Here is a 21,190-nt window from a genome sequence, read left to right as displayed (position 1 = left end):
TATGTCCTGTCCTCGTCTCTTTAAGGGTGTATTTTGGTTCACAGTGTGATGCAGACTGTTTGTCCCGCTACCCAGTTGATTCCCCTCCTTCTTCCGAGTGCGGAGTTGGCAAATGTGTCCTCTCCATTACAGATTTTCTAATATTGCCCATGAACAGCGCTCGGATGTCTTCCTTGGCAGGATAATCGTCCTGCTCACCAACAACCAAACGCATCCTTCTGTCGCTCAGTTTGTGTACCGCCGCAATCTGCGCTCGGATGGCTCAGAGTTCTGATTAGTTGTGCCTCACCACCTCCGATGTCGTCATCATCATCATCATCATCAGCCCGACTATACCCATTGCAGGGCGAAGGCCTCTCCCATATTTCTCCACTTAACCCGGTTCTGTGCTAGCTGCATCCACTTGAGCCCTGCGAACTTCTTAATCTCATCCGCCCACCTAACTTTCTGCCGCCCCCTGCTACGCTTTCCTTTCCTTGGAATCCAGTTTGTTACCCTAAGCGACCATCGGTTATCCTCTCTTCGCACTACATGTCCTGCCCATGCCCATTTCTTCTTCTTAAAGTCCACTAGAATGTCGGTAACTTGAGTTATTTCTCTGACCCACTCTGCACGCTTCCTATCTCTTAATGTTACCCCTACCATTTTTCGTTCCATAGCCCTCTGGGTTGTCCTCAACTTAAGCAGAACTCTCTTGTTTAGCCTCCACGTTTCAGCGCCATGGGTGAGTACAGGTAAGATGCAATTGTTATATACTTTCCTCTTTAGCGATACCGGTAAGCTGCCAGACATAATCTGCGAGTGCTTGCCAAATGCGCTCCATCCCAATCTTATTCTTCTTGTTATTTCCTTTTCATGGTTCAGATCTGCGGTTACTTCCTGTCCTAAGTAGACATATTCGCCTACTACTTCCAGTACTTCGCTACCTAATGTAAACTGCTGTTCCTTCCCGAGGCTGTTGAACATTACCTTAGTCTTCTGCATATTGATTTTCAAGCCTACCTTTCTACTTTTCCTGTCTAGGTCATCAATCATTATTTGTACTTCATCTCCCGAGTTGCTTAGCAAGGTAATGTCATCAGCAAATCGCAGATTACTGAGGTATTCTCCATCTACCCTTATCCCTAACTGCTCCCATTCCAAGTCTCTGAATACTTCCTCTAAGGAAGCTGTGAATAGTACTGGAGAGATTGTGTCTCCTTGCCTAACACCTTTCTTTATGGGAATTTTGTTACTTTCTTTATGCAGAACTATGGTTGCTGTGCAGCCAATATATGTATCTTCCAGCACTTTCACGTACGGCTCGTCTACCCCCTGATTTCGCAATGCCTGCATCACCGCCGAGGTTTCAATTGAGTCAAATGCTTTTTCGTAATCAATGAATGCTATGTATAAGGGCTGGTTAAATTCCGAGCATTTTTCTATCACCTGATTGATGGTATGGATATGATCGATAGTAGAGTACCGTTTCCGAAACCCTGCTTGATCCTTTGCTTGATTGAAGTCTAAGGTTGTCCTGATTCTATTAGCGATTACCTTAGTAAATACCTTATACGTAACAGACAGTAAGCTGATTGGTCTGTAATTTTTAAGGTCCTTAGAGTCCCCTTTCTTATGAATGAGGATAATGTTTGCATTCTTCCATTGTTCCGGTACCGTCGATGACACCAGGCACTGCGTATACAAGGTGGCCAGTTTTTCTAACACGATATTCCCCCCGTCCTTCAGCAAATCCGTAGTTATCTGATCCTCTCCGGCTGATTTCCCCCTTTTCATAGTTTCTAATGCTTTCTTGACCTCGTCCTTCGTCACTGGTGGAACGTCTGAATGTTTGTCCCTACCGCCAATCTCATTACGGTCCTGACTACTTTGGCTACTGTAGAGATTTGTATAGAACTCATCAGCTACTTTGACTACCTTATCCATATTCGTGATGACGTTGCCCGCCTTGTCCCTTATCGCATACATCTGGTTTTTGCCTATGCCCAATTTCTTCTTTACCGCTTTAAGGCTTCCCCCGTTCTTTACAGCATGCTCAATTTTCTCCATGTTATACTTCCTTGTATCGGCCACCTTGCGCTTATTGATTAGCTTTGATATCTCGGCCAATTCGATCCGGTCTGTTGGATTGGAAGCTTTCATTCTCTGGCGTTTCTTAATCAAATCTTTCGTCTCCTTAGACAGCTTACCGGTATCCTCTCTAACTATCCTACCGCCTACTTCTACCGCGCACTCAGTAATGATATCTCTGAAATTATTGTTCCTGGCTTCTAGGGTAATGTCGCCATCCTCGCCACCTCCGCTGTACCGTTCTCGAACAGCTGCATGATGCACCTACAGCTGGCTACCTAGGTGTGACCCGTGCCTACGACAAAGTACGTCGACGTTTCTTCCAGCCTGGACTGAACCGATCTGTGCTGCGCTATATAATAGCAGCTTGCGAGCTGTGTCAACGCAAGAAGACCTCCATATTTCCCTACGGAACTGTTCAACCGATAACCATCCCGTCCACTTTATTTTGTTCTAAAAAAAACGTAACGTTAAGAGAGGCGTAGAAAGACTATGGACAGGACAAAGCTCTGTCCTCTCCTCGTCTCTTTAGTCCTGTCTTAACGCTACGTAGTGAGAGACCGGAAAGCGTGGCGTGATATGGTCCATAGGGACACGAAGAGTCGGACACAACTGCACGACTGAACTGAAATGATTCCCGGTCGTGTTTAGAACTGCTCAAAGTGAAATTATTTTTGAGCTATGTCTGACAAACTGGCCCCACAGTAAACTCTGTTAAATTTCATTTCTTCTACATTAGGGGGCAGGTTTATTTGTTCTCGTCCCCTTCATGAGAAATTTTCGCTCTGTGCAAGCCTTATTGCAGTTATGACGTGCCGGGCCCTATTCTGCAATTACTGCCTACGAAAACGTTGCTGCCCTCCCGAAGTCACCGGGTTGTTCGGAGTCGTCGGGCCTTCAGCAGGTCACTGGAAGCGGATCGCCAAGATTATAAAAGCGGAGTGCTGGAGATAAGTCAGCCTTCTTCAGGATTGGCTCCGGATGCTGTGTCTGAAATTGAGAGGAGTTGGCGCGGCTGGCTTCAAGATATTCAGTGATTTTCAAGAACGCGCAACTGCGACGACCAAGAGGTTGTGGCGGAAACAACTTCGAAACCATCCAGTGACAGCCCAGGACACAGGTAGGCAAAGTTTCGGTCACCTTCTTGGGGCATGCCTCGGATACTGGTACTGAAAAAAGGCCCTAAATTCAGTCTTGAGATGACTGTTCCGAAGCATGAGATACTTGCCACAGTTCACAGAATAGCAGAGAAGGTGGGTGGCGAGGAGCGAACATGCTGAATTTCAGAGGCTGTTGACACAGTGAAAAAGGTTTACACGTCTGGAAAAACAAGCCTTACAAAAGGGACAACTGTCGCTAAACACTATCGTGATTCAAAGCTTTGCCTGATGCAAGCAGACAGGCTTTGTTGTTCTTCCTCGTGAGATATATGAAGCAAAAGGTGAGAATTGAATTAATATCTTTAACCGCTCGCTTCTTAAGCCAGCTAAGGCTAGGACTAGAGCGATGCAGTGTAAGCTCGACAGGCTTGGCAAGGAGGTGAGCAACTGCAAAGGAGATGTTTTGAAAGCTTTTTCAATGCAAAAAAGAGAAAGCCAGACTGCCCCTTCAGAGCCATCATTACAAAGGGAGACAGATGGCAAAAAAAATGTAGCTCTGTCTTGTCCTCGTCTCTCGAGTCCTGTCTTAACGCTACGTTTTTCGCTGAACTATGTCTGACCAACTGGCCCCACAGTATACTCTGTTAAATTCCACTATATTTTCGTCCGAAGCTGTTGACCTACTCGGATCGTTTCCAGTTTACATATCTCTCGGAACCGCACCGCTCTCCCGGTCCTTAATTTCAGCTTGGGAACTGTGTTCTACCCGAGGGAATTTGACTAGCAGCGCGGTCCCCGATGACAGATTGTGTCATTTCAGCTCTCACTACAGATCATCTAGCCATCCCTGCAGCCCCTCCTCCACATCCCGCCCTGATCCCGTCAACAGCATGATTGCACCTGATCTCCAAACTGAATTCGCCGCGGAGTTATGCAAGCTTTTGCTCACCTACAGTGACGTTTTGACTTCGGTACCAGCCCATTGGGTCAAACTACAGATTTCAAGCACCGCATTGACACCGGTGACTCCAGTCCTATTCACAGGCGGCCCTATCGTGTTTCGCTTGCCGAGCGACGCGTAATTGAAACGGAGGTCGAGAAGATGTTGGCAAACGATTTATTCGAGCCTTCCAGCAGCCTCTGGGCATCCGCTGTCGTGTTGGTCAAGAAGAAAGATAACAGTTGTTGAAGCTGCGTTGACTATCACCATTTGAATAAGATAACAAAAACAGATGTGTATCCTCTTCCGTGTATCGCCGATGCGTTTGATAGTTTGCATGGAGCCAGCTACTTTTCTTCCATCGACCTTCGATGAGAGAGATTGTGGCAAAACAGCGTCCATCAACCCTGACTGCCTCTGTAGATTTAAAGGCATGCCTTTTGGCCTTTGAAATGCCTCAGAAACCTTCGAATGCATGATGGACTCTTTGCTCAGAGGCTTCAAGTGGACCACTTTTTTTGTGTTATCTTGAGGACGTAATTGTTTTCTCCTATACATTTGATCCTCCATCTCCTTCACCCTTCTACAATCCTTGTGCTTTTTAGCCACACCGGACTTCAATTAAACCTCAAGAAATGCACCTTCAGTCACCGAGAAATCAAAGTCCTTGGTCACTTGGTTAATGCTTCCGGCGTTCAGCCTGACCCTGACAAGATTCGTACCGTCCGAGATTTTCCCAATCCGCGTTCATCCAGCTATGTTCGAAGCTATATTGGCCTATGTTCCTATTTTCGACGATTTGTCCCGAATTTCGCAGCCATTGCTCCAACTCTCACCCACCTCCTCAAGAAAGACGTTTCATTCTCTTGAGTGTCTAAACAAGTCGCTGCTTTCTCGGAGTTTGTGGCTGCTCTGACTACTCCATCCGTCTTGGCCCATTTCAACGCATCCGCAAATACTGAACTCCGCACAGATGCAAGTGTCCATGGCATAGGAGCCATGTTCGCTCAGCGACAACACGGCTGTACAAGGGTGACTGCGTATGCCAGCCGCCTCTTATAAACGCCGGAGAGCGAGAGTGCCTGGCGCTGTTTAGGGATATTGCAAAAATGCGCCCTTATTTGTTTCGCTGCCCTTTTACTGTTATAACAGACCGTTACGCCTTGTGTTGCCTTTTCTCCCTCAAAGATCCTACTGGCCGTTTGGGGCGCTGGGCACTACGACTGCAAGAATATACCTTTTCCGTCGCCTACAATTCCGACGGGCTTCACCAAGATACAGACGGCTTGTCCCGTCATCCTGTCGACTCCCCTTGTCCTACCGACTTTGACAATGACGCATGTGTCTTGTCTGTCTCGGCCTTTTTCAACATTGTCGACGAACAGCTGTTAGATCCTTCGCTGCATTCCTTATCCTTCGTCTTACCTCCGACTGCCCTGATCCATCTCTAGCCCTATTTGTACTCCACGAGAACACCCTATACCGACGCAATATACGCCCAGATGGCGCAGACTTTTTGCTCGTCGTTCCCCAATATCTGCATTCCACCATCTTTGAACAGTTCCACTATGCTCCCACGGCTGGCCACCTGGGTGTCTCTCGCACATACGACAGACTGCGCCGACGTTTCTACTGGCCGGGGCTCTACCGCTCCGTCCAGCAGTACATCGCCGCCGTTAATTGTGTTAGCGTCAGAAGAAGCCAACAATTTTGCCTTCAGGTCATTGCCCGTTGATCCCCATATCGACAGACCTGTTTCCCCTTGTAGGCGTTGAACTTCTTGGCCCTTCCCAGTTTCCGCTTCGGGGAACAAATGGATCGCAGTCACCATCCATTACGCTACGCTGTACGCTATTACCTGAGCCATCCCGACCAGCTGCGCCACAGACGCCGCTGACTTCCTCTAGAAAATGTGGTTCTGCATCATGGTGCCCCTCCCGAACTACTAACTGACCGTGGCGGCTGCTTCCTGTCGCGAGTGGCTTACCAAATGCTCCGTTCGTGCTCCGTATGTCACAAATTCATCCCCGCCTATCACCCCCAGACCAATGGCCTCACGGAACGTCTAAACCGTACCCTCACCGACATGCTGGCCATGTATGTGTTTGACGACCACCGAGATTGGGATGTTCATCTACCTTTTGTAGCATTCGCCTGCAACTCATCTGTCCATTCTACCGCTGGATACTCTCCATTTTGTCTGTTATTTGGCCGACATCCGTTACTGTCCTTCGACACCTTACTACCCGAAGGAGACGCCACCAGTCCTTACGCCAGTGATACCGTCGCCCGCGCTCACGATGCCTGCCGGATAGCTCTTGCCAGGCTCTGCATCTCTAGGCTCCCAGATGCTCCGGTAAGACAGTCGCAACCGTGATGTCCACTACATTCCTGGATCTCTCGTCTTGCCGTGGCTCCAGTGTCGTCGAGTGAGTTTCTTACTGTGTTTTGCACCCGTGACCGACGTCACATACGAAGTTGAGTTTGTGTATCCGAAGTCCTCGTACAACGCGCCAGCCTCCGAAATAGTGCATTTGTCCCGTCTGAAGCCTTATTTGCACGTTCTATTTCGCTAACGTAGAACGCACCGAGACCGCGCTTTTCCCGAGGGGGGGGGGGGGGGAGGGGGTAGTTTTCTTACCGGTATTCGCTGGTCGTGATGACGATGATGAAGTGCGACAGACTCCCAGAAGAAGACGCTGAGGTGGTGAGATCGGTGCTGTCATCAACATTAGTTGGGTCTACAGCTATCGGATCGTAGATCTTCCCCGTAACAATGTTGTTATCTGGTGCTGGCATTCAGCAAGTGTATAACGAAGTGGTTTGAGTGGGTGGACGAAGATGATGTTGAATTTCGAGTGGTGGAGTTAAGCGGTGCCCATCGACCCCAGAGTGATGTTGCCCACTGGTGCGTGATTTCCACTCGTAACAGCATATATCCGAAGAAGGCATTTTATTACTCTTACTTGAAACTGATACAAAAACATCGCAAGGAATTGATGGGTTCCTAATGCCTTTCTTTTCTCTTTTGCAGATTTGTGCTCTATTTATCTCTCAAATCTAGAAAAGCTCCAAGCAGCACTTCCTAAAGATTGGAAGTATGCTAAATCACGCCGATACTCAAATCAGAAAAGAAAACGTTTTACGTCTTACTGACCAATTTCACTTATGTGCACATGCGGCGGAATTATGGACCCCTCCCCCCCCCCACGGTGCAAGGTATATAGGTGGGGACACAGCGTACCGCGCCGGTTCCAGATAAAGTCCCCTAGTTAGTCTAAGCCATACGAGATGGCAGGTCGCTCAGCGGCCTGTGACGTAGTGGTAGGCAATGCTTTTCTATGGTGAATACGCGCTTTTTGAGAGCCATTTTCTCGTAAACTGTGACCGATGATGAGAAAGAAAAATTTTTGCCGCGTTGTTTTTGTCTAGGTCCATTATTCAGCGCAGTTTTATGAATCTGTGGCTTCGTGAATGCTTAAATAAAAGCGCAGAAGGCGAATGAATTTTCGCGCGAAACTTGAACCTGCTGCACGCATCAGCGGCGGCACTTTGACGACAAAGCATTAACCATCGGTCGTTTCTTTAGTTCTTTGACTTTGCATCTTTTATTCGCCCATCAGTGTGCCCGCTCATCCTTAGTTTGCTCCTTACTTTGTTCCTTCCCTACATTAGAGGTCCTCTAACTGGATTCTGCTAGCTCCCACTGAATCCCCCGCCCCCCTCTCACTTCCTCGATACCATTACTTCTCTTAGCTTCTTTTTTCCTTTCCCTTATTCTTTTATCCTCAGGGTATAGGGTACAGTACAGAGGGGGAGAGAATTTCACAATGGAAGAAGAACATAAGTATAACTTATTCAATACAAAACAATAGAGGTAAAATTACGGTTAACAGCTTTCTTGAATCTACGTTAGAAAATGGGGAACAGTAATGTAGTGTGGTGCGCCAAAGCCGTATATAAGTCAGTTGATGAACATAAACAGATAGATCGTGCAGGCGTTCGTGCAGGCGTTCGTGCAGGCGTGATTCGTGCAAATATTGAAGACAATTGAGCTTGCTTGAGGCAAAAAAGTCTTAAATCACGGCAGCATTTGTTCCGGTTTTCGTACACATAACTCGTCCGTACTTTTCCTCGCTTGCTTATTCCATTCTTCTACTCAGTTTCCAAGTTAGTGATTTAGTGATTTATGCGATAGAGAAGCGGTACGGGGCGCTGTTGCATTTCCTTCATTAAGTGGTTAAGAATACCCGGTGAATTTTTATATTTTTCTCCCATTCGCCCAACCGAACGCAGGATTCGCTTAGCCTGCTCTATTTACGCTATCCAAAGTGACAAAACGGCTTCCCCGGCGCCTTCAATTGAATAACGATGACTCAATGGTTGAGTATTGTAGTACTCACTCCATCATATTTCAACATAAAGTGCAACTTCAACCTTTTCTTCACTTCGTTGTTAGGAAGAAATTACTTCAATAGTATTGACAAGCCAATAAAGTATTCTGGACACTGATGCAGTGGGCACGGCTTAAGAATAAAGTGCTACGGTGATGCTTCTGGCGACGACGGGGGAACAGTTGGGGCCACGCAAACGGCTCACGCAGGAGAAACGCGCCGCGCCATATCAGCGGGTTGCTATCGCAACGGCGTTGTCGATATATGTGTTTTTTTCCTGCGACGAAGATTCACCGCTACATCGACACTGACGCTGCTATGAGCGGCCCGGTTCAGAGGAGCGTGGCTGGTAACTTATCTGGAAACTTGCGTCCAGTGCCTCGCCCGTGCTGTGTCCCCACCTAAATATTCTTACACCGTGCCCCCCCCCCACACAGACATCATCGTTAAAAAAATATCCACTAATCCTGAAAAAGACGATTTCTTAGATCCTTGGCAGCACGGTTTCTGCAGGTGGTATCAACAGTACACAGTACATGATTTTGCAGCAGCTATAGCGTCCGGTTCGCGCATCGTCACTGTAGAAACGACGTGCACGCCCTTACAAAAATGGTTGTGAACAGTCTTTAGAATCTGTATTAACACCTTATTGACTCTATCAATATTGTACCTACTTTTAATCTGTATGAACATGTGTAAATACGAAGTTCATACGCTGTTACTTTTGTGTATTTAAATCAGTTCATATAAAGTTTGTACATAGCAAGTTGTTAGGTGAATATACTTCTCTGTATATACTCCTATCAATATACAGCAGGGGCGTAGCCAGGGCTCTGTTTCGATGTCAGAAACCCTTCCGAAAGTTTTTGAACTCCTTCTTTCGGCCTTTTTTGCAATTTTTTTTATCGATGCCGTATAACGCCCTCGAAAATTATTTCTGGTTATACCACTCATACACAGCTATTAAAATATATTGAAGCAATTTAGCATGTCAGAAAAAATGTTCAGATCGAAAGTATATAGTATTAACTGACCGAGTGAATGCTATTCATTGCAACTCATATTTGAATTACATTTTTTATTATGAATAGCATCTGTTAAAAAAGAAATGGAAATGGAAAATTGATACGATCAATTTGCATGAATTATAGATAAAACTTATAAGGTTATAATTTGAAAATTTAACTGGTTACAATTTCGCTCTTTCTTCATCGCGCATTTCTCAGTCAAGCGTCCGCTCTTGTTGAGGACGCACTGAGTCCTTTTATCAAGCTCGCTCGCACAATTAAATACAAAAATATCACAAATGGAAGGTAAACGCACCGCGTCGCCGACTTTACAGTGGAGAATGCGCGCTGTGGGTGTTGTCGGGTTACATCACGCGATGCTGAGACGTACGCCCTGGACTCTCGGATCCACGTAACTCATCCCTCAGAAGCTATATGGGCGAAACTTTAGAATTATATATTGGCATACACACAATGATTGGGTATATGCACATGTACAGTAAGCTACCGAACGAGCCCCCCCCCCCCCCCTCTTCTCCGCTTTTCTTCTCACGCGCCGAAATAACTGGAAAATGGAGGGTGCATTTCCCTGGCAAGGACCAAATTTTCATCCGAAAAAAAATATGAATTTGTATTTTTTTTTCTTTATCGACCCGATCGTGTTTAGAAGTGTGCTCCCAGACGCATCCGAGCCACCCCGCTGTGCATAGCATACGCTTCTGTCCACCACTTATGAAAACAAATCGGCGCCCGCCGCCGACATTTTCTCTCGCCGCGCTCAGTATGTTAGCGATTGTCTTATTCTCTTATTCACTTCTGCGCCGCCGCTCCCGTCAAGGCAGCGGCCATATCTTAGCCCATCTGTTCCTGACCGCGCGCATCGTATGTTTCGCTCGCGGAGGTTATCCGACACCACCCAGCAGCCTTTGGACATGTGCGTCAATCGAGCGAGCGCTCTACAGGTTCTGCTTTTGTTTATGTTTTTGCTGGAGGTGGTGTCTGGATGAGGTGCGAGCTTAGGGCAAGGGTAGGGTAAGGAAGCGCGCTAATGGTAAGGGAAGAGGGGGGGGGAAGAGAAGGCGCGGCGGCTGGGGAGGGGGGGGGCGGCGAACTAACACACATAACGGCACAGAATGCGCCAGCAGAAACACGCATATTCGCTCGCAGCCTTCGCATAGCGTTCATGCAGCCTCGTGAACTATATCAGCGCGCAACCTGCGGTCCGCGGCACCGACCTCTGTAAATCAATTAAGCGCCCTTACGGCACAATTAACACGCACTTGACCCGAACCACGGAATATCGACCTGCTGTAGCTGAGCATATTCATCCTTCCGCTGTGATCCATTGGGAACGTTATGCTAGTTCTAGTCGCAACTACCCTCTCGAGAGGTTGGCTGGAAGCTGTCCTTCAAATCCAATGCGCGGGAAGGATGCAAGGAGGCGCTTGGCCATCAGAGCGCGGCTTCGAGCTGGAGGAGGGGGGGGGGGGGGCGTCTAGCCGCCCTGCGAGCAAAGCACACAGCAGTGCGCACGCACGCACGCATTCTTTTTTTTTCCCCTAGAAGTGCGGGAGGTATGAAAGGAGAAGCGGGCAGGCTAGCCAACGTAGACAGCGCGCGGTATCAAACCTGCATTTACGCGCCCTTCAATCAATCAATCAATTTTTTGTTTTCAAATCCAGAGGACGGGGGGGGGGGGGGGGGGGGGGGGGCGCCTCAGCGAGAAAGCAGTTGCACACTGCTTAAGAGTGCCGAGGACCCTCGCAAACATCAGCAGGTGACAGCTCAACAGGAAGCTAGTTTACATGGAACACATTACAGGCATAAACAAAGGCATAAACATTGCAGACATTACAGAGATGAACAGCAGCAAAAGCAAAAAAAAGGAAAGAAAAGGAAAACAGATATGTGTTCGCCGAATAACAGCGCAATTTCACGGTATTACCGCATTGATGTCATCAATACATCAAAAAGGGTGGGTTTAAAGTTTCACAAAATATTCACAGAGCAAAGTTGTCTCCGAGTAACAGTAACGAAATCAGCAATCAGTTTTTCGTGTTTATTTAGCACAAATGTATGATGCTCTCAGTCTTGAGAGCTATTTCTTTTTCGCCTCTGCAAAGCTGCATGTGTGTGAGCGCGCGTGCGTGCAAATAACTCATGCGCAGGCACTCAATATGTGCGGCTCCGCATACGGTAAGAACTCGTTTTCATTACAATGAAGGAAGCAAACACACGATCGCTGAAGTGGGCTCGCCACTCCGAGTCTCTGCGTCGCCTCGAATACCAGCTACCCCACAAAACCACCGGAAGAAAAAGAACGAACGCACAAGATAGCGAACGCACAGAACTGACGCTCGCTCGGCGTTCCACTAATTCCGCCTTTCGTTTGAGCAGCGCGGCGCGACAGCGCGACTGGAAAAAAAAAAAAGAAAGCGAACTCCACAAGACACGTGATGGAGCAGCGCGGCGTGGCAGCGCGACTGGAAAAAAAAGAAAGAAAGAAAGAAAGCGAACTTCACAAAACACGTGATGCAGCTTCATGTGTCACGTGATTGCGCACCGAAGATCTGCAAAAACGCCCGTGACTGAGAGGCGGCGTTTGGCTGTTTGGCGACGTCGAGCGTGGAAAATAGTTCTTTCTGCCAGAAATCTTCAATGTAAGTTGACAAACTTTTTCATTCCTTTCTTATAAACGCTTTGCGCATACTCGCGGAAAATGTTGTGTTTCAGAAGTGAGCAGTTTTTACATTACAAGCGTTTACCCATTTTTTACTTTGCTGCATACTGCACGACCAATGCTCTAGGAATATTTTTCATTGTTTAGCGTTTTTATCATCTAGTTAAGTTTTAAAAAGTGACCCTCGATTGTCCGCGGCCACTTTCCGATCATTTTGCAACATAGTTCAGATCTTTAAGGCGTTTTTTTTGCGGAGTTATTACTAATTCTTCAAAGGTAAACAACCGCTTGGCCTCGCAGCCATAACCGTCAAATTTCAAATATTGAGAGAGGCCTTGTACTGCGTAAAAGCTATGTAGACGTATAAAACCTGTCATTTTTAAATTCCATCAGATGTGTGCGATCGCTCGCTACCTATCTGTTTTATTTATAGCGTTTCTTCGTTGAGCTATTTGCACATGGAGCCGGTAATTCGAGGTTAAAGCGCTAACTGCATGAGGCGACAATTCGCGGCGACATGCCGCGCGACGCTGTCGCGCGACGGGCTGAGGGCCGCCAAAGCATTACCGCTCGTCGCCGTCGCTCGGTTTCTGGGTTTTTAGAAAATTGCGCGTGTCGCCCGGAAGCAGCTCGCGAGGCAGCCAATCGCAGAGGGCTTTAGGGTGCTCAACTTCCGTTCTGGCTTTCTTTTTATTGCGTGTAAAGTTAGTTTTCCTAGTCCGGTTTGGGCGAAGAACCTGGTGCCTTCACGCGCTCACTTCGTCTGATCCGTGTATATATATGAGTGCATCGAGATAATTCAGTAAAAGCTTGGAAGGGAAATAAAAGAAAGAAAAAGGTTAGCGTGGCTTGATATTGTTAATTTCCGAAAGGAGCAGGAGAAAGTCGCTGCTTGTAATGCAAGTCGGCATCGCAGTGTATAGTAACGCACCGCTGCCCTGTGACCCTTTAAAATACGATGCGTTACAAGAAATTTCATCAGTGTTTTATCGCACTTCATGCTGTTTAGTGTTGAAAATAGGATATAACGTGATTGCATTCCCCTTGACCGAATGACGAGGCGGCGGTAACAGAGCAACGCTGAAAACGCGCTTCTCTCGCTGAGCGCCGTCGCTCCGTGCGGTATGCACCAGCGACAACGACAGGCGTTGGCGGCGGCGTCGCGCGACGGATCGCTAGGGGTTGTCGCCTCATGCGGTTACCGCTTTATTGGAACAGTCCATAAGCAACGACTTTCCGCGTAAAATTAGGTTTTTAAGCTTTCCTTTAGAGTAAGCACAGATTGGGGGGGGGGGGGGGTGATATATAATTTTATTTATAACAATTCGCAGACTTCAACGCAGTAATAGTTATATTTATATCCTTAGTAGGTCGTACGTATTATTTTAGTACAGGCCCAGTGTTCTTTTTCTTTTTTTTTTAACGGAGGCGTGGCAAGTTATGTGGGTCAAGCTAACAATTGGCTGTGAATTAAGCGATTAGAGCTTTCAAACTTAGTCTTCTGTTTTGTTTAATTGCTAAGAACCTTTAAGCTTCACAGAGAAACAGCATATTTTGAAAAGTGAATTTCAACTATGGAAGTTCTTCGTTTATTAATGTTTGACATTGCTGACAAGGGTCAGAATTGAAACAGATGATAGGGTCGAGTTTTTTGGTAACTTATGGCATGTGACCTAGAGCTGCTAGGAATTCATTTTCTGAGACAGCTTTTCTTTAGGAGTGTAGGGAAAGTAATGGTATGTTATGGGTTTTGAGAAGCATGGATTTAATGAAGTCTTTCTTTTACTGCATTTACGGCTTGTTTGGCAATAATGCTTGCAGTCCAGCTGATGCAATTGTATTGTCACACTGCTTTTGCAGCAGATTTCATCTGCCATCGAGGGAGTGCTGCCTGAATATGAAGCAGACAGCGTCATGAATCTGTTGAGGCAGTTTATTCTATCAGCCATGGGTGCCCTGCCCTAAAGCATCCTTCCTGTAAAGGAGACATTGAATTGGTAGGTATCACATGCTAATCTTTTTTGCATTCATGTGTTTGCTTTATAACTGTATAATATTTACTGGTTCATGCTTTGCATTTATTGTTTTCTTTTAAGAGTATAAAGGGCGGATGTGTAACAGGCTTCATTAAAGCAAAGCTTGAAACCAGCTCGGTGTTGTTATATCATTCTTGCTGTGTTTTTAGCGCGACTGACATGTTGGTGAATCTTGCGCATAGTCTGCACTAAAGAAAATTTTTCATGGCCTCTTCAGAGCTTTAAAACAGGAGATATACTTAGCTGTTTTATTGCAGTAGTACCTACTATTTCTAGTTGAGGCCAAATTGAGTAAACCTGTGTTTTAATAGCTCATTGACAAACATGGTGTTATAATATAGCTGACTGCACTGTGCATATGTGTGCATGTTCATGCTGACATTCAGTTACTGTTTATTTAAACTGCCTCAGCATATGTACACATACAGTGATGTTTCACTTGAACAAAGTTCAAGGGACCTTAGGAAAAAGTTTGTTGAAATGAAAGTTCATTGGACTGAAATAAATGCGTGGAAGATTGTTTCCATTAGCTTCAAGAAATATTAAGTTCAGTCGTTCAGTCGTGTCCGACTCTTCGTGACCCTATGGACCATGTCACGCCACGCTTTCCGGTCTCTCACTATCTTCCTAACAACACATAACTTCATCTGCAGTGCCTCGAGGATACCATCTAACCATCGCGTTCGCTGCCTACTCCTTCTCCAGCGACCCTCAACCTTTCCCAACATCAAATCTTTCTCCAGCAACTCCTCCCTTCTCATCAGATGACCAAAGTAGCTGAGCTTTAACTTTAGAATTTGACCCTCCAATGAGCAGTCAGGGTTTATGGTCGACAATATCGACTGATTTGATCTTCTGGCAGTCCAAGGAACTCTCAAGAGTCTCCGCCAGCACCACAATTCAAACGCGTCAATTCTTCGGCGGTCAGCCTTTTTCACAGTCCAACTCTCGCATCCATACATCACAACTGGAAAGACCATAGCACGAGTTATACGGATCTTGGTTGGCAGACTAATGTCTCTGCTCTTTACTAGGCGGTCAAGGCTAACCATTGCTCTCTTTCCCAGAAGCAGGCGTCTCCTAATTTCATGGCTACAGTCTCCTTCCGAGGTAATCTTGGAGCCCAAGAAGAGAAAATCTGTCACAGATTTTTAGGTTGTTCAAATCTTATCTGAGCCCATTTATTTGTCACTGCGCTGATTTGCAAGTGAAGAATGCGTAACCTTTTGCAGCACTTTTGAAAGGACTACAGTGGTTTTGAACTCGATTACTGTGCAAGCTCCTGAGAATCTTGCCTATCACAACGGCCTGCTGAGGAGACAAGGCTTTCATTTTCTCCAAGCAGATCATGGTTAACCAAAATGCACACATTTGCAATTCTTGGAGCTAAAGGGCCTGGTAGGGCTGAAGATCTGGCTTTGACTGGCTATGACTGTACAGCTAATTAAGCGTGCAGACAGCTATGGATTCATCTGGTTACAAGCTAGTTTAGGCAGCCAATTCACTTTAAAGCTAAATAACGGCCACTTTTCTTCACGCGATAATGAAGAGTGGTTCTTAACATAAAAATATGCTACAAAGAGTGCAGACTGTGCTTTTTTAAGCGCTCAGTATGACTTTGAAGACACAGGATAGCACCGCGGAAAATGTTCGTTGAACTGAAATGAGCAATAACGGAAGTTCGTTAAAATGAAGTGCGTTTGCATAGTGTTCAATAGAGCTTCAGTGGGGGGATTTAATAAAGTTCGTACAACTGAATACATCGTCGTAGTGAGGTTCGTTCAAGTGGTATTCTGTTTTTCTGTGACTAAATGAGAACATTTACTTTGCTCAAAGCTACATATACACAAATATTTACTTTCTTGCTAGTCACCAAGATTTGCAATTAACTTCCGAACTCATTTTATTCACAACCTAAATAAATGCATCGTTAACCCTAGAGCCAAATAGTTACTAGCAATAACAAAAGTAATATGTTGATATTTATCTGTTGGAGAACATTTTCTGTTTAATTGTTTTGTGTGTTTTTGAGTTCTGCAAACATGAGGGGGCTTGTTACAGAAGGGGTGGGCTGCAAGACGAAGGGAAGTATCAGTGTGGCGGCCCTTTTGTGTTTATCAAATAATAATGCTTTCTAACATGTAAAACGAATGCCTTTACAACCTGCTAAAAATCTTTTTAAATTGCATGTTTGGGTTCTGCCTGGATAAACATAGATGGCAGAGAGAGATCTTTCTGCCACGGGGTGTGAACTGTATTTTGTGCAGAAAGCCAGAGGCTGTTGAACATGTGTTATTGTTGATTGGGTTTTTGGGGGGCAATATCCTACAGTGAACTTTGCTCAAAGATGTCCCTTTAAACCCCCATGGAATTTGGTTCTCAGGTGTTGAAAATTACAACAGTGTTCTGTAAGATATGATAAGGCTATTAAGCTTGCATAGCGCATGGAAGCGCCGAATGGCTGTTTGCCATGCTGATCTTTATTATCAGACCTATCCAAGAGTATAATGAGGGTTTTGTCCAACAGATGATGTTTTGAAAGCTCAGCCATGTGTACCTGTGTTTATCAATGTATTTGAAAAAGTGATCAGTTAGAATGCGATAATTAGAGGTATTGTACCTAAGCTAGCTCTCGGCCAGCCTGTAGTGTTTGTGAAAAGGCAAATGTGACAAGAAGGGTGTTTTGCTAGAGCTTTTAAGGCTCTTAAATCTGTGCAGCTCTGCTTTAGTACATGCATTGTCTCCTGTACATGGCTAGTTAAATGATTTCTGTTCATTTTATTACAAAAAGTCATTCTAAATCTTTAGATTAGCTTCCTCACCTCTATTGTTTGCATTGTGTTCACGCATGCTATAGCTGGAAATGATGCAGTATTAGTTACAAGTAAATAAATAAAAGGAGCAGCAACTACATTTCCTTCGTCTGCACATTTTTAAGAGAAACATACATGGGCTCATTAGATTTTAGTGTTATTTTCAACTGTGTTTGATAGTGAAAGATCTTCCTGTCATTGCATAGAAATCTTTCAGAAACCTCTGAGATAGTTTGATACCTGGTGATGTGGAGGTTGACTTCCCAGACAGTAATGTATTCCTATAGTTCATACTGCACCAGCCAAAAGATGAGACACAGCAAAGAGGAGGACAGGACAACGCTGGACTATCAACTGAATGTTATTGATAAGAAGAAAACAACGAAGACTCCTTCCGAAAAGCTCGCGCACAACCCAACCGGTGGAATGGCAGGAAATTGGGAAGAAGATGAAGAAAATTCAAAGCCAATTCCAAGTCAAGGCCTAACTAACGACTTTTCTAATAGATGAAATTCCTTACAATGAAGGCTAACCGACACCTTAGCCACACACTTGTCCTCGGCTTTAGCAATGTAAAATGCTTCAACCAACTCTGCAGAGTTGATTACCATTGCTGTAAACTACACCCGTATTATTGAAGTCAGGTGCACAAAGGGACGGGTCATGCTCCGACTTACACTCTCGGGATTGCACATGTAGCGCAAGATTACAACTCGCCTTCCCTCCCAGAGAATTGGAGTGCTCCGTCAGGTGCACATTTAGACATCTGCCTGTCTGCCCGTTGTATTTACAGCGAGAAACAAGATAGGAGCCTTGTGCGCTAGAGTTAGAAAGGGGCTCGGCAGTGTACCTCGTGATAGTTTTCGTTGTGCAGTGTCACATAAGAAAAAGTTCACCACCTGCAGAAAGAATGTGGTCTACCACGTTCCGCTGAATTGTGGCCGGTACTACTACGGGCAGACAGGCAGATGTCTAAATGTGCGCCTGACGGAGCATTCCAATTCTCTTTGAGGGAAGGCGAGTGCGCCTGACTTTAATAATACGGGTGTAGTTTACAGCAATGGTAATCAACTCTGCAGAGAGTTCGTTGAAGCATTTTACATTGCTAAAGCCGAGGACAAGTGTGTGGCTAAGGCGTCTGTTAGCCTTCATTGTAAGGAACTTCATCTATTAGAAAAGTCGTTAGTTAGGCCTTGACTTGGAATTGGCTTTGAATTTTCTTCTTCATCTTCCCAATTTCCTGCCATTCCACCGGTTGGGTTGTGCGCGAGCTTTTCGGAAGGAGTCTTCGTTGTTTTCTTCTTATCAATAACATTCAGTTGATAGTCCAGCCTTGTCCTGTCCTCCTCTTTGCTGTGTCTCGTCTTTTGGCTGGGGCAGTATGAACCCATACCAACGTGCCCAGTCGTCAACCTTGTTGTATTCCTATAGTACCGTATGCATGCACAATAGATAAACGTAACCCCTTGCATATATCACTGAATCTTCCACTCTAGAAGAGAATTTTGTGCACAAGCATTTTACTGTAGTTTGCCTCTGTGGAGCATTGTATTTCTAATTCTGTGCTTCTCTTTTTATGCTGTTACTCAGCAACATATGAAGTATTCCTTGTTTGTTTCTGTTACTTGTGCATTTGACTTTTCCTTTTATTATTCGAAATAACTTTCTTCCTGCTGTTCTGACTAGTGTTTTCGTATCCATATGCAGTCCTCTTGATGCTTCATTGAGCCATATCTGGAGACTCCCTGTTGCCGTGGTCTGTGCCGACAAGTAAAAACTAGGCAACCTGACTTCCGGGACAAGTAGCAGTGGGACGTAGCTGCATGGTTTCTTCAGCACCCATGTGGATTTCGTATAAAAGACAGGTATTTCTCCTATATTTGACTTTCATATGTTATCAAGATTTTACCTTGGTGACAAGCTCTTGAAGGAAAGGATATGGCACTTTCTTAATTTCTTACTCTCGGGAATACACTATTACGACTTGTTAACTGCATATGTAGCAAAAATTATGTGTGACTGCATATTCCAGCAGTAAGCTGCATGATTTTTTAAGGATGAAATAATTTTGCTCCTATTGTCGGTAGCCTACTATTGACGAGCCAAAGCAGGCAATATTAGGTACCAAAAAGTGATTATGCGGGGCCGGGTGGGTTTTAATGAGACAAGCTCTCCACGTTTTAAGCCTTTGTACAGGGCCAACGTGTTTCCCTGAATGTGTCTGGGACACATGCAAGTCTTGTATCCTCAAAAGGACCTTGTCTAAATTTAAATAAAAGTAGCGCCAACCTATTTTGAGTACGACCAGTTCAGCAGTAAGCTCAAAATTGAAGCAAAAAGGCATTCATGTCCTGTGCGATGTCAGTGCACGTTAAAGAGCCCCAGCTCGTCAAACGCTCTGAAGTCCTCCCCTACAGCATCTCTCATAGCCTTTGCTTTGGGATGTTAAACCACATAAACCAAACCAGTCATTTTTTACCACCCCATATGACTTGTCTTTCCACGTATCTCCAAAAGATAGTGCCTACATAAGACTTGCCACTATTCCTGAGATTACCTAGATTATTATGTATTTATGTATTTTATGATTATGTAATTTTCCTCAGTGGAGGATTGCGTTTTCAATTCTGGGCTTTTCATGCTGTCACTCAGCAACCATATGAAATACTCCTCCTGTTTCTTTTACTTGTGCATTTGACTTTTCCTTTATTATTCAAAAAATCTTTCTTCCTGCTGTTCTTTTAGTGTTCTCATATGTACATGCAGTCCTCTTGTTGCTTCATTCGACCATATCTGGAGACACCCTGTTTCCGTGGTCTATGCCGACAAGTAACAAGGCAACCTGACTTCCTGGACAAGTAGCAGTGGGACGTAGCAGCATCCATGTGGACTTCTTATAAAAGAAAGGTATTCTAAATTTTGCTTTCATATGTGATAAAGATTTTACCTTGGTGACAAGCTCTTGAAAGGAAAAGATGGGCATGAGTGGCACTTTCTTATTTTCTTACTCTCTGGAAATACACTATAGAGACTTGTTACCTGCATATGTAGCAAAAAGTATGTGTGACTGCATATTGTAGGCTAACTATAATATACTTCATCATTCCCTATTATCGCTCTTGTATCCCCTAGGTGCTTGGTGTAGCTGGTCTCCTTCAGTAATTACTTATGTGTGTGTGTCATCTGCTATGGCAAACATAGCCATCACTCAGGAAAAATGGGAGCAAACAGGCATAGTGGCATCACTTGCTGGTAGCATGCACCAAAATGTATGTATACATACTGATACGTTGCCGCTCAACTTGTGTATTTGCTTGATGCAGCAAATGGCAGAGGAGAGAGTATCATGACCAAGCATACTGGCGTGTAAATTTCACTCCTTGTTTCCTGGGCCCCTATTGTGATAAACTAATGTCGAATGATATAGAGGATCAAAAGGAATACAATTAACCTCAGCAATAGTCTCTATCTCCTGAGGGTGTTTTGCAGGTACTAGTTTGTACAGAAAGTGGTTGAAAACCAGTTAGCATATTTTGAGGAAAAACAGGCATCTGAGTGAAGAGAGATGTGTGTGATGCTAGTACAAAGCGTGCGAAATTGGCAGAAAAATTTTGAGCATGTATATTTCTTTTCTAGGTGACACCATGATAAATTTTGACATGGCTGGTACATCAAACACACAATGTCGTTGCCGTCGGAAACCAAGTGTTTCTGTGTCAAGGGTTTGTGCAATAAAAGAAGGTATGAATTTGCATCTGTTTCTTTCGCCACTCTCACTTTTCACGAAATATTACATGCATGTGAATAGTGAGTAAAATACACGTTATTATTGGACACTTGAAATATAGTTAGCATAACACAAGGTATTAATACTTTGTATGAACACGATTCTTTAAAATAACGGTGGCCAATTATCGGAACAGTCGTTACAGTGTCCATATACGCTATCAATAGGGTAATCATAGGAGGTATAAATACGTTCTATGTAAATACATTCTATTCAATCACGGTGCCAATTGTCGGAAGGGAGATCATACATAGATCATACGTGTTCTAAAGACTTTCTTTTGATGGTCGATAGCTTCTATGATCATATTGTCTAAAGACATGGCATAAAGTGATCATAGACATTTTTGTAAGGGTACTGTGA

At 44.9% G+C, this 21,190-nt stretch overlaps 1 long non-coding RNA gene across 2 annotated transcripts; it reads left to right on the top strand.

The window, feature by feature from the left end:
- The first annotated feature begins 12,025 nt into the window (after nucleotides 1-12,025).
- LOC146180431 (uncharacterized) lies at nucleotides 12,026-20,792 on the top strand. Of its 2 annotated transcripts, none has more exons than XR_014700080.1 (5): nucleotides 12,026-12,171; nucleotides 14,052-14,188; nucleotides 18,748-18,905; nucleotides 19,807-19,947; nucleotides 20,173-20,447. It is a non-coding gene; the product is annotated as an uncharacterized LOC146180431 (long non-coding RNA). The 2 variants fall into 2 exon arrangements; XR_014700079.1 differs by lacking the exon at nucleotides 20,173-20,447 and adding an exon at nucleotides 20,677-20,792 and having other exon boundaries at nucleotides 12,028-12,171.
- The last annotated feature ends 398 nt before the right edge of the window (nucleotides 20,793-21,190 follow it).

Source organism: Amblyomma maculatum, chromosome 8 (assembly GCF_055883805.1).
Source record: "Amblyomma maculatum isolate TAMU_Amacu chromosome 8, ASM5588380v1, whole genome shotgun sequence".
Classification (NCBI taxonomy): domain Eukaryota; kingdom Metazoa; phylum Arthropoda; class Arachnida; order Ixodida; family Ixodidae; genus Amblyomma; species Amblyomma maculatum.
Note: the sequence above shows the minus strand (reverse complement) of the source record. Positions and strands in the feature narration are given on the sequence as shown.